The sequence below is a fragment of the Macaca mulatta genome, chromosome Y, assembly GCF_049350105.2.
Source record: "Macaca mulatta isolate MMU2019108-1 chromosome Y, T2T-MMU8v2.0, whole genome shotgun sequence".
Classification (NCBI taxonomy): domain Eukaryota; kingdom Metazoa; phylum Chordata; class Mammalia; order Primates; family Cercopithecidae; genus Macaca; species Macaca mulatta.
Window position 1 is genome coordinate 14,030,105 of NC_133427.1, and position 13,709 is coordinate 14,043,813.

Here is a 13,709-nt window from a genome sequence, read left to right on the forward strand (position 1 = left end):
ACGGAGGATATTTCCTTTGGCCCCGTAGTCCTCAAAGGGGTCTGAAATATCAGTTTCCAGATTCCACAGAAACGGGGGTAGCCAACGGCTCCATGAAACACAGGTGTAATTCAGTGAGTTGAAGTCACACATCACAAAGCAGTTTCTCAGAAAGCTTCTATTTTTCGTTTTCGAGCTGAGGTTATTTGTGGTCTCGGAGCCCCACTGTGTGTCTTAGAGCAGATTCTGCGAAAACACTGTTAGCAAGCGTCTCAAGGGAAACAATGGTAGAACTCTGTGAGCCGAAGTCACCCACAGCAAAGGAGTTTCAGAGGAGGCCTCTCTGCAGATTGGTCTGAGGAGATTTCATGATTCACCATGGGATTCAACGCTATCCAAGATATCACTCGTGAGATTCTACAAACACAGTGCTAGCAAACTCCTCATGAAAGAGTGGTGTAACCCTTTGAAATGAATTCACACATCACAAAGCAGTTTCTCAGAAAGCTTCCTTCCGCTTTTTCTCGGAGGATAGTTCCTGCCTCCCAGCCGAAATTATCAGTTCCCATCCGAAATTATCAGTTCTCAGAATCCACAAAAACAGTGCTAGGAAACGGCTCCAAGACACAGTGATGTAACTCTGGGAGCTGAAGTCTCGTATCTGAAAGCAATTCCCGAGGAAGCTTCTTTCATTTCTTCTCTGAGGATATTTCCTTTGTCACCGTAAGCTGCTAGCGCTGAGAAGTATCTCATCGCAAGCTTCAAGAAAACGGTGTTGGCAAACTGATCACTGAAGAGAAGAGTGTAACTCCGTGAGGTGCATTCACACACCGCAATGCAGTTTCTCAGAAAGCTTCCTTCCGCTTCTTATCTGAGGATATTTTCTTTTCCCCGTAGCCCACAATGAGCTCCCAAAGATCACTTTGCAGAATCCACGGCAACAGTGTTAGCAAACTGCTACAAGAAGGTAAAGGTGAATCTCTGTGTGGTGGATTCAACATCACAGAGCAATTTCTGAGACTGCTTCTTTCTAGTTAATATCGGAGGATGTTTCCGTGTTCACTATGGGCCTCAATGCGCCCCCAAATATCACTTTGCAGATTCCACGAAAACGGTGTTAGCAAACTGCTTCCTGAAGACTCAGTTGTAACTCTGTGTGATGAATTCACGTATCACAGAGAAGTTTCTCACACAGCTTCGCTCACGTTTTGCATCGAGGGTATTTCAGCGTAGGCCTGAATTCGAACCGAAGTAGCCCTTCTCAGGTTCCTCAAAGACAGTGTTAAATGACTCTTCCTCGAAAGGGGTGTGTAACTCTGTGAGATGAATTCTCACATCACGATCCAGTTTCTAAGACAGCTTCTTTTCTCATTTTATCTGAGGCTATGCCCTCTGTAAGCTTCATTGCGCTAAGAAATATGCCATGGCAGATTTCAGGAAAACTGTGTGAGCAAGTTGATCACTGAAGAGAAAACTGTAACTCCGTGAGTTGCATTCACACATCCCAACGCCGTTTCTCAAAACACTTCTTTCTTGTTTGTGTCTGAGGATATTTCCCTTTTCACCATAGGCCTCAATGAGCTCCCAAACATCCCTTTGCGGAATCCATGAAAACAGTGTTAGCATACTGCTACAAGAGGGTAAAGGTGAAGCTCCGTGTGGGGAATTCAACATCACAAAGCAATGTCTGAGTCAGCTTCTTTCTAGTTATCGTCTGAGGATGTTTCCTTTGGCACCATGGGCCCTGAATGCGCCCCCAAATATCACTTTGCAGATTCCCGGAAAACAGTGGTGGCAAACTGCTTCCTGAAGATTCAGCTGTAACTCTATGTGTTGAATTCACGTAGCACAGAGAAGTGTCTCACAAAGCTTCTCTCACGTTTTTAATGGGGGATATGTCCTTCATCAGCGTAGGCCTCAATTCCATCCAAAGTAGCCCTTCTCGGGTTGCTGAGAGACAGTGTTAAACGACTGCCCCACGAAACGCCGATGTAACGCTGGGAGATGATTTCACACATCGCAAACCAGTTTCTAAGAAAGCTTCTTTTAATGTTTTCTGAGGAGATTTCCTTTGTCACCGTAAGCTTCATTGCGCTAAGAAGCATCCCAAGGCAGATTTCAAGGAAACTGTGTGAGCAAACTGGTCACTGAAGAGACAAGTGTCGCTCTGTGAGTTGCATTCACACATCGCAATGCAGTTTCTCAGAACGCTTCCTTCCAGTTTTTATCTGAGGCTATTTCCTTTTCCCCGTAGCCCTCAATGAGCTCCCAAATATCACTTTGCAGAATCCAGGGAAACAGTGCTGGCAAAGGGCTACAAGAAGGGAAGGTGAATCTCTGTGTGGTGAACTGACACATCACAAAGCAATTTCGGAGACAGCTTCTTTCTCGTTACGATCTGAGGATGTTTCCGTTTTCACCGTGGGCCCTCAATGCGCTCCCAGATAGTACTACGCAGATTCCAGGAAAACGGTGTTAGCAAACTGCTTCGCGAAGACTAAGTGGGAACTCTGTGAGATGAATTCACGTTTCACTGAGAAGTTTCTCACAAAGCTTCTTTCCAGTTTTCATTTACGATATTTCCTGGGTCACCGTAAGCTTCATTGCGCTGAGAAACAGCCCAGTGCAGACTGCAATCAAACAGTGTTAGCAAACGGGTCAGTGAAAAGTTGCGTGGAAGTCTAGGAGTCGCATTCACATGTCACAATGCAGTTTCTCCGAAGGCTTCTTTCCAGTTTTTATCTGAGGACCTTTCTTTTCTCACCATATCCCTCCGTGTGCTCCCAAGAGTGGTGAAAGCCTTTGAAATGAACTCACACGTCACAAAGCTGTTTCTCAGAAAGCTGCACCCTGCTTTTTCTCGGAGGATAATCCCTTTCTCCCCACACTCTCCAAACCCATCCGAAATATCAGTTCTCGGAATCCACATAAACAGTGCAGGGAAACGGCTCCAAGAAACAGTGATGTAACTCGGTCAGATGAAGTCACGTATCTGAAAGCAATTTCTGAGGAAGCTTCTGTCATTTTTATCTAGGGATACTTCCTTTGTCACGGTAAGCTGCGTAGCTCCAAGAAGTCTCCCATTGCGGATTTCAAGGAAACGGTCTTGTCAAACTCATCACGGAAAAGTGTAACTCTGGGAGGTGCACTCACACAGCGCAATGCAGTTTCTCACAAAGCTTCTTTCCAGTGTGCATCTGAGGCTATTTCCTTTTCACCGGAGCCCTCAGTGAGCTCCCAAATATCACTTTGCAAATTCCACGAGAACAGTCTTCGCGAAGGGCTTCATTAGGAGAAAGCTGCAATTCTGTGAGATGAATTCACAGATCACAAAGAAGTTTCTCAGAAAGCTTCTTTCTCCTTAGTAACGGAGGATATTTCCTTTGGCCCCGTAGTCCTCAAAGGGGTCTGAAATATCAGTTTCCAGATTCCACAGAAACGGGGGTAGCCAACGGCTCCATGAAAGGCAGGTGTAATTCAGTGAGTTGAAGTCACACATCACAAAGCAGTTTCTCAGAAAGCTTCTATTTTTCGTTTTCGAGCTGAGGTTATTTGTGGTCTCGGAGCCCCACTGTGTGTCTTAGAGCAGATTCTGCGAAAACACTGTTAGCAAGCGTCTCAAGGGAAACAATGGTAGAACTCTGTGAGCCGAAGTCACCCACAGCAAAGGAGTTTCAGAGGAGGCCTCTCTGCAGATTGGTCTGAGGAGATTTCATGATTCACCATGGGATTCAACGCTAGCCAAGATATCACTCGTGAGATTCTACAAACACAGTGCTAGCAAACTCCTCATGAAAGAGTGGTGTAACCCTTTGAAATGAATTCACACATCACAAAGCAGTTTCTCAGAAAGCTTCCTTCCGCTTTTTCTCGGAGGATAGTTCCTGCCTCCCAGCCGAAATTATCAGTTCCCATCCGAAATTTTCAGTTCTCAGAATCCACAAAAACAGTGCTAGGAAACGGCTCCAAGACACAGTGATGTAACTCTGGGAGCTGAAGTCTCGTATCTGAAAGCAATTCCCGAGGAAGCTTCTTTCATTTCTTATCTGAGGATATTTCCTTTGTCACCGTAAGCTGCTAGAGCTGAGAAGTATCTCATCGCAAGCTTCAAGAAAACGGTGTTGGCAAACTGATCACTGAAGAGAAGAGTGTAACTCCGTGAGGTGCATTCACACACCGCAATGCAGTTTCTCAGAAAGCTTCCTTCCGCTTCTTATCTGAGGATATTTTCCTTTCCCCGTAGCCCACAATGAGCTCCCAAAGATCACTTTGCAGAATCCACGGCAACAGTGTTAGCAAACTGCTACAAGAAGGTAAAGGTGAATCTCTGTGTGGTGTATTCAACATCACAGAGCAATTTCTGAGACTGCTTCTTTCTAGTTAATATCGGAGGATGTTTCCGTGTTCACTATGGGCCTCAATGCGCCCCCAAATATCACTTTGCAGATTCCACGAAAACGGTGTTAGCAAACTGCTTCCTGAAGACTCAGTTGTAACTCTGTGTGATGAATTCACGTATCACAGAGAATTTTCTCACACAGCTTCGCTCACGTTTTGCATCGAGGGTATTTCAGCGTAGGCCTGAATTCGAACCGAAGTAGCCCTTCTCAGGTTCCTCAAAGACAGTGTTAAATGACTCTTCCACGAAAGGGGTGTGTAACTCTGTGAGATGAATTCTCACATCACGATCCAGTTTCTAAGACAGCTTCTTTTCTCATTTTATCTGAGGCTATGCCCTCTGTAAGCTTCATTGCGCTAAGAAATATGCCATGGCAGATTTCAGGAAAGCTGTGTGAGCAAGTTGATCACTGAAGAGGAAACTGTAACTCCGTGAGTTGCATTCACACATCCCAACGCCGTTTCTCAAAACACTTCTTTCTTGTTTGTGTCTGAGGATATTTCCCTTTTCACCATAGGCCTCAATGAGCTCCCAAACATCCCTTTGCGGAATCCATGAAAACAGTGTTAGCATACTGCTACAAGAGGGTAAAGGTGAAGCTCCGTGTGGGGAATTCAACATCACAAAGCTATGTCTGAGTCAGCTTCTTTCTAGTTATCGTCCGAGGATGTTTCCTTTGGCACCATGGGCCCTGAATGCACCCCCAAATATCACTTTGCAGATTCCCGGAAAACAGTGGTGGCAAACTGCTTCCTGAAGATTCAGCTGTAACTCTATGTGTTGAATTCACGTAGCACAGAGAAGTGTCTCACAAAGCTTCTCTCACGTTTTTAATGGGGGATATGTCCTTCATCAGCGTAGGCCTCAATTCCATCCAAAGTAGCCCTTCTCGGGTTCCTGAGAGACAGTGTTAAACGACTGCCCCACGAAACGCCGATGTAACGCTGGGAGATGATTTCACACATCGCAAACCAGTTTCTAAGAAAGCTTCTTTTAATGTTTTCTGAGGAGATTTCCTTTGTCACCGTAAGCTTCATTGCGCTAAGAAGCATCCCAAGGCAGATTTCAAGGAAACTGTGTGAGCAAACTGGTCACTGAAGAGACAAGTGTCGCTCTGTGAGTTGCATTCACACATCGCAATGCAGTTTCTCAGAACGCTTCCTTCCAGTTTTTATCTGAGGCTATTTCCTTTTCCCCGTAGCCCTCAATGAGCTCCCAAATATCACTTTGCAGAATCCAGGGAAACAGTGCTGGCAAAGGGCTACAAGAAGGGAAGGTGAATCTCTGTGTGGTGAACTGACACATCACAAAGCAATTTCGGAGACAGCTTCTTTCTCGTTACGATCTGAGGATGTTTCCGTTTTCACCGTGGGCCCTCAATGCGCTCCCAGATAGTACTACGCAGATTCCAGGAAAACGGTGTTAGCAAACTGCTTCGCGAAGACTAAGTGGGAACTCTGTGAGATGAATTCACGTTTCACTGAGAAGTTTCTCACAAAGCTTCTTTCCAGTTTTCATTTACGATATTTCCTGGGTCACCGTAAGCTTCATTGCGCTGAGAAACAGCCCAGTGCAGACTGCAATCAAACAGTGTTAGCAAACGGGTCAGTGAAAAGTTGCGTGGAAGTCTAGGAGTCGCATTCACATGTCACAATGCAGTTTCTCCGAAGGCTTCTTTCCAGTTTTTATCTGAGGACCTTTCTTTTCTCACCATATCCCTCCGTGTGCTCCCAAGAGTGGTGAAAGCCTTTGAAATGAATTCACACGTCACAAAGCTGTTTCTCAGAAAGCTGCACCCTGCTTTTTCTCGGAGGATAATCCCTTTCTCCCCACACTCTCCAAACCCATCCGAAATATCAGTTCTCGGAATCCACATAAACAGTGCTGGGAAACGGCTCCAAGAAACAGTGATATAACTCGGTCAGATGAAGTCACGTATCTGAAAGCAACTTCTGAGGAAGCTTCTGTCATTTTTATCTAGGGATACTTCCTTTGTCACGGTAAGCTGCGTAGCTCCAAGAAGTCTCCCATTGCGGATTTCAAGGAAACGGTCTTGTCAAACTCATCACGGAAAAGTGTAACTCTGGGAGGTGCACTCACACAGCGCAATGCAGTTTCTCACAAAGCTTCTTTCCAGTGTGCATCTGAGGCTATTTCCTTTTCACCGGAGCCCTCAGTGAGCTCCCAAATATCACTTTGCAAATTCCACGAGAACAGTCTTCGCGAAGGGCTTCATTAGGAGAAAGCTGCAATTCTGTGAGATGAATTCACAGATCACAAAGAAGTTTCTCAGAAAGCTTCTTTCTCCTTAGTAACGGAGGATATTTCCTTTGGCCCCGTAGTTCTCAAAGGGGTCTGAAATATCAGTTTCCAGATTCCACAGAAACGGGGGTAGCCAACGGCTCCATGAAAGGCAGGTGTAATTCAGTGAGTTGAAGTCACACATCACAAAGCAGTTTCTCAGAAAGCTTCTATTTTTCGTTTTCGAGCTGAGGTTATTTGTGGTCTCGGAGCCCCACTGTGTGTCTTAGAGCAGATTCTGCGAAAACACCGTTAGCAAGCGTCTCAAGGGAAACAATGGTAGAACTCTGTGAGCCGAAGTCACCCACAGCAAAGGAGTTTCAGAGGAGGCCTCTCTGCAGATTGGTCTGAGGAGATTTCATGATTCACCATGGGATTCAACGCTAGCCAAGATATCACTCGTGAGATTCTACAAACACAGTGCTAGCAAACTCCTCATGAAAGAGTGGTGTAACCCTTTGAAATGAATTCACACATCACAAAGCAGTTTCTCAGAAAGCTTCCTTCCGCTTTTTCTCGGAGGATAGTTCCTGCCTCCCAGCCGAAATTATCAGTTCCCATCCGAAATTTTCAGTTCTCAGAATCCACAAAAACAGTGCTAGGAAACGGCTCCAAGACACAGTGATGTAACTCTGGGAGCTGAAGTCTCGTATCTGAAAGCAATTCCCGAGGAAGCTTCTTTGATTTCTTATCTGAGGATATTTCCTTTGTCACCGTAAGCTGCTAGAGCTGAGAAGTATCTCATCGCAAGCTTCAAGAAAACGGTGTTGGCAAACTGATCACTGAAGAGAAGAGTGTAACTCCGTGAGGTGCATTCACACACCGCAATGCAGTTTCTCAGAAAGCTTCCTTCCGCTTCTTATCTGAGGATATTTTCCTTTCCCCGTAGCCCACAATGAGCTCCCAAAGATCACTTTGCAGAATCCACGGCAACAGTGTTAGCAAACTGCTACAAGAAGGTAAAGGTGAATCTCTGTGTGGTGTATTCAACATCACAGAGCAATTTCTGAGACTGCTTCTTTCTAGTTAATATCGGAGGATGTTTCCGTGTTCACTATGGGCCTCAATGCGCCCCCAAATATCACTTTGCAGATTCCACGAAAACGGTGTTAGCAAACTGCTTCCTGAAGACTCAGTTGTAACTCTGTGTGATGAATTCACGTATCACAGAGAAGTTTCTCACACAGCTTCGCTCACGTTTTGCATCGAGGGTATTTCAGCGTAGGCCTGAATTCGAACCGAAGTAGCCCTTCTCAGGTTCCTCAAAGACAGTGTTAAATGACTCTTCCACGAAAGGGGTGTGTAACTCTGTGAGATGAATTCTCACATCACGATCCAGTTTCTAAGACAGCTTCTTTTCTCATTTTATCTGAGGCTATGCCCTCTGTAAGCTTCATTGCGCTAAGAAATATGCCATGGCAGATTTCAGGAAAGCTGTGTGAGCAAGTTGATCACTGAAGAGGAAACTGTAACTCCGTGAGTTGCATTCACACATCCCAACGCCGTTTCTCAAAACACTTCTTTCTTGTTTGTGTCTGAGGATATTTCCCTTTTCACCATAGGCCTCAATGAGCTCCCAAACATCCCTTTGCGGAATCCATGAAAACAGTGTTAGCATACTGCTACAAGAGGGTAAAGGTGAAGCTCCGTGTGGGGAATTCAACATCACAAAGCAATGTCTGAGTCAGCTTCTTTCTAGTTATCGTCCGAGGATGTTTCCTTTGGCACCATGGGCCCTGAATGCACCCCCAAATATCACTTTGCAGATTCCCGGAAAACAGTGGTGGCAAACTGCTTCCTGAAGATTCAGCTGTAACTCTATGTGTTGAATTCACGTAGCACAGAGAAGTGTCTCACAAAGCTTCTCTCACGTTTTTAATGGGGGATATGTCCTTCATCAGCGTAGGCCTCAATTCCATCCAAAGTAGCCCTTCTCGGGTTCCTGAGAGACAGTGTTAAACGACTGCCCCACGAAACGCCGATGTAACGCTGGGAGATGATTTCACACATCGCAAACCAGTTTCTAAGAAAGCTTCTTTTAATGTTTTCTGAGGAGATTTCCTTTGTCACCGTAAGCTTCATTGCGCTAAGAAGCATCCCAAGGCAGATTTCAAGGAAACTGTGTGAGCAAACTGGTCACTGAAGAGACAAGTGTCGCTCTGTGAGTTGCATTCACACATCGCAATGCAGTTTCTCAGAACGCTTCCTTCCAGTTTTTATCTGAGGCTATTTCCTTTTCCCCGTAGCCCTCAATGAGCTCCCAAATATCACTTTGCAGAATCCAGGGAAACAGTGCTGGCAAAGGGCTACAAGACGGGAAGGTGAATCTCTGTGTGGTGAACTGACACATCACAAAGCAATTTCGGAGACAGCTTCTTTCTCGTTACGATCTGAGGATGTTTCCGTTTTCACCGTGGGCCCTCAATGCGCTCCCAGATAGTACTACGCAGATTCCAGGAAAACGGTGTTAGCAAACTGCTTCGCGAAGACTAAGTGGGAACTCTGTGAGATGAATTCACGTTTCACTGAGAAGTTTCTCACAAAGCTTCTTTCCAGTTTTCATTTACGATATTTCCTGGGTCACCGTAAGCTTCATTGCGCTGAGAAACAGCCCAGTGCAGACTGCAATCAAACAGTGTTAGCAAACGGGTCAGTGAAAAGTTGCGTGGAAGTCTAGGAGTCGCATTCACATGTCACAATGCAGTTTCTCCGAAGGCTTCTTTCCAGTTTTTATCTGAGGACCTTTCTTTTCTCACCATATCCCTCCGTGTGCTCCCAAGAGTGGTGAAAGCCTTTGAAATGAATTCACACGTCACAAAGCTGTTTCTCAGAAAGCTGCACCCTGCTTTTTCTCGGAGGATAATCCCTTTCTCCCCACACTCTCCAAACCCATCCGAAATATCAGTTCTCGGAATCCACATAAACAGTGCTGGGAAACGGCTCCAAGAAACAGTGATATAACTCGGTCAGATGAAGTCACGTATCTGAAAGCAACTTCTGAGGAAGCTTCTGTCATTTTTATCTAGGGATACTTCCTTTGTCACGGTAAGCTGCGTAGCTCCAAGAAGTCTCCCATTGCGGATTTCAAGGAAACGGTCTTGTCAAACTCATCACGGAAAAGTGTAACTCTGGGAGGTGCACTCACACAGCGCAATGCAGTTTCTCACAAAGCTTCTTTCCAGTGTGCATCTGAGGCTATTTCCTTTTCACCGGAGCCCTCAGTGAGCTCCCAAATATCACTTTGCAAATTCCACGAGAACAGTCTTCGCGAAGGGCTTCATTAGGAGAAAGCTGCAATTCTGTGAGATGAATTCACAGATCACAAAGAAGTTTCTCAGAAAGCTTCTTTCTCCTTAGTAACGGAGGATATTTCCTTTGGCCCCGTAGTCCTCAAAGGGGTCTGAAATATCAGATTCCAGATTCCACAGAAACGGGGGTAGCCAACGGCTCCATGAAACGCAGGTGTAGTTCAGTGAGTTGAAGTCACACATCACAAAGCAGTTTCTCAGAAAGCTTCTATTTTTCGTTTTCGAGCTGAGGTTATTTGTGGTCTCGGAGCCCCACTGTGTGTCTTAGAGCAGATTCTGCGAAAACACTGTTAGCAAGCGTCTCAAGGGAAACAATGGTAGAACTCTGTGAGCCGAAGTCACCCACAGCAAAGGAGTTTCAGAGGAGGCCTCTCTGCAGATTGGTCTGAGGAGATTTCATGATTCACCATGGGATTCAACGCTATCCAAGATATCACTCGTGAGATTCTACAAACACAGTGCTAGCAAACTCCTCATGAAAGAGTGGTGTAACCCTTTGAAATGAATTCACACATCACAAAGCAGTTTCTCAGAAAGCTTCCTTCCGCTTTTTCTCGGAGGATAGTTCCTGCCTCCCAGCCGAAATTATCAGTTCCCATCCGAAATTATCGGTTCTCAGAATCCACAAAAACAGTGCTAGGAAACGGCTCCAAGACACAGTGATGTAACTCTGGGAGCTGAAGTCTCGTATCTGAAAGCAATTCCCGAGGAAGCTTCTTTCATTTCTTATCTGAGGATATTTCCTTTGTCACCGTAAGCTGCCAGCGCTGAGAAGTATCTCATCGCAAGCTTCAAGAGAACGGTGTTGGCAAACTGATCACTGAAGAGAAGAGTGTAACTCCGTGAGGTGCATTCACACACCGCAATGCAGTTTCTCAGAAAGCTTCCTTCCGCTTCTTATCTGAGGATATTTTCTTTTCCCCGCAGCCCACAATGAGCTCCCAAATGTCACTTTGCAGAATCCACGGCAACAGTGTTAGCAAACTGCTACAAGAAGGTAAAGGTGAAACTCTGTGTGGTGGATTCAACATCACAGAGCAATTTCTGAGACTGCTTCTTTCTAGTTAATATCGGAGGATGTTTCCGTGTTCACTGTGGGCCTCAATGCGCCCCCAAATATCACTTTGCAGATTCCACGAAAACGGTGTTAGCAAACTGCTTCCTGAAGACTCAGTTGTAACTCTGTGTGATGAATTCACGTATCACAGAGAAGTTTCTCACACAGCTTCGCTCACGTTTTGCATCGAGGGTATTTCAGCGTAGGCCTGAATTCGAACCGAAGTAGCCCTTCTCAGGTTCCTCAAAGACAGTGTTAAATGACTCTTCCACGAAACGGGTGTGTAACTCTGTGAGATGAATTCTCACATCACGATCCAGTTTCTAAGACAGCTTCTTTTCTCATTTTATCTGAGGCTATGCCCTCTGTAAGCTTCATTGCGCTAAGAAGTATGCCATGGCAGATTTCAGGAAAACTGTGTGAGCAAGTTGATCACTGAAGAGAAAACTGTAACTCCGTGAGTTGCATTCACACATCCCAACGCCGTTTCTCAAAACACTTCTTTCTTATTTGTGTCTGAGGATATTTCCCTTTTCACCATAGGCCTCAATGAGCTCCCAAACATCCCTTTGCGGAATCCATGAAAACAGTGTTAGCATACTGCTACAAGAGGGTAAAAGTGAAGCTCCGTGTGGGGAATTCAACATCACAAAGCAATGTCTGAGTCAGCTTCTTTCTAGTTATCGTCTGAGGATGTTTCCTTTGGCACCATGGGCCCTGAATGCGCCCCCAAATATCACTTTGCAGATTCCCGGAAAACAGTGGTGGCAAACTGCTTCCTGAAGATTCAGCTGTAACTCTATGTGTTGAATTCACGTAGCACAGAGAAGTGTCTCACAAAGCTTCTCTCACGTTTTTAATGGGGGATATGTCCTTCATCAGCGTAGGCCTCAATTCCATCCAAAGTAGCCCTTCTCGGGTTCCTGAGAGACAGTGTTAAACGACTGCCCCACGAAACGCCGACGTAACGCTGGGAGATGATTTCACACATCGCAAACCAGTTTCTAAGAAAGCTTCTTTTAATGTTTTCTGAGGAGATTTTCTTTGTCACCGTAAGCTTCATTGCGCTAAGAAGCATCCCAAGGCAGATTTCAAGGAAACTGTGTGAGCAAACTGGTCACTGAAGAGACAAGTGTCACTCTGTGAGTTGCATTCACACATCGCAATGCAGTTTCTCAGAACGCTTCCTTCCAGTTTGTATCTGAGGCAATTTCCTTTTCCCCGTAGCCCTCAATGAGCTCCCAAATATCACTTTGCAGAATCCAGGGAAACAGTGCTGGCAAAGGGCTACAAGAAGGGAAGGTGAATCTCTGTGTGGTGAACTGACACATCACAAAGCAATTTCGGAGACAGCTTCTTTCTCGTTACGATCTGAGGATGTTTCCGTTTTCACCGTGGGCCCTCAATGCGCTCCCAGATAGTACTACGCCGATTCCAGGAAAACGGTGTTAGCAAACTGCTTCGCGAAGACTAAGTGGGAACTCTGTGAGATGAATTCACGTTTCACTGAGAAGTTTCTCACAAAGCTTCTTTCCAGTTTTCATTTACGATATTTCCTGGGTCACCGTAAGCTTCATTGCGCTGAGAAATAGCCCAGTGCAGACTGTAATCAAACAGTGTTAGCAAACGGGTCAGTGAAAAGTTGCGTGGAAGTCTAGGAGTCGCATTCACATGTCACAATGCAGTTTCTCCGAAGGCTTCTTTCCAGTTTTTATCTGAGGACCTTTCTTTTCTCACCATATCCCTCCGTGTGCTCCCAAGAGTGGTGAAAGCCTTTGAAATGAACTCACACGTCACAAAGCTGTTTGTCAGAAAGCTGCACCCTGCTTTTTCTCGGAGGATAATCCCTTTCTCCCCACACTCTCCAAACCCATCCGAAATATCAGTTCTCAGAATCCACATAAACAGTGCTGGGAAACGGCTCCAAGAAACAGTGATGTAACTCGGTCAGATGAAGTCACGTATCTGAAAGCAATTTCTGAGGAAGCTTCTGTCATTTTTATCTAGGGATACTTCCTTTGTCACGGTAAGCTGCGCAGCTCCAAGAAGTCTCCCATTGCGGATTTCAAGGAAACGGTCTTGTCAAACTCATCACGGAAAAGTGTAACTCTGGGAGGTGCACTCACACAGCGCAATGCAGTTTCTCACAAAGCTTCTTTCCAGTGTGCATCTGAGGCTATTTCCTTTTCACCGGAGCCCTCAGTGAGCTCCCAAATATCACTTTGCAAATTCCACGAGAACAGTCTTCGCGAAGGGCTTCATTAGGAGAAAGCTGCAATTCTGTGAGATGAATTCACAGATCACAAAGAAGATTCTCAGAAAGCTTCTTTCTTCTTTGTAACGGAGGATATTTCACAAAGCTTCTTTCCAGTTTTCATTTACGATATTTCCTGGGTCACCGTAGGCTTCATTGCGATGAGAAATAGCCCAGTGCAGACTGCAATCAAACAGTGTTAGCAAACGGGTCAGTGAAAAGTTGCGTGGAAGTCTAGGAGTCGCATTCACATGTCACAATGCAGTTTCTCCGAAGGCTTCTTTCCAGTTTTTATCTGAGGACCTTTCTTTTCTCACCATATACCTCCGTGTGCTCCCAAGAGTGGTGAAAGCCTTTTGATATTTCCTTTGGCCCCGTAGTCCTCAAAGGGGTCTGAAATATCAGTTTCCA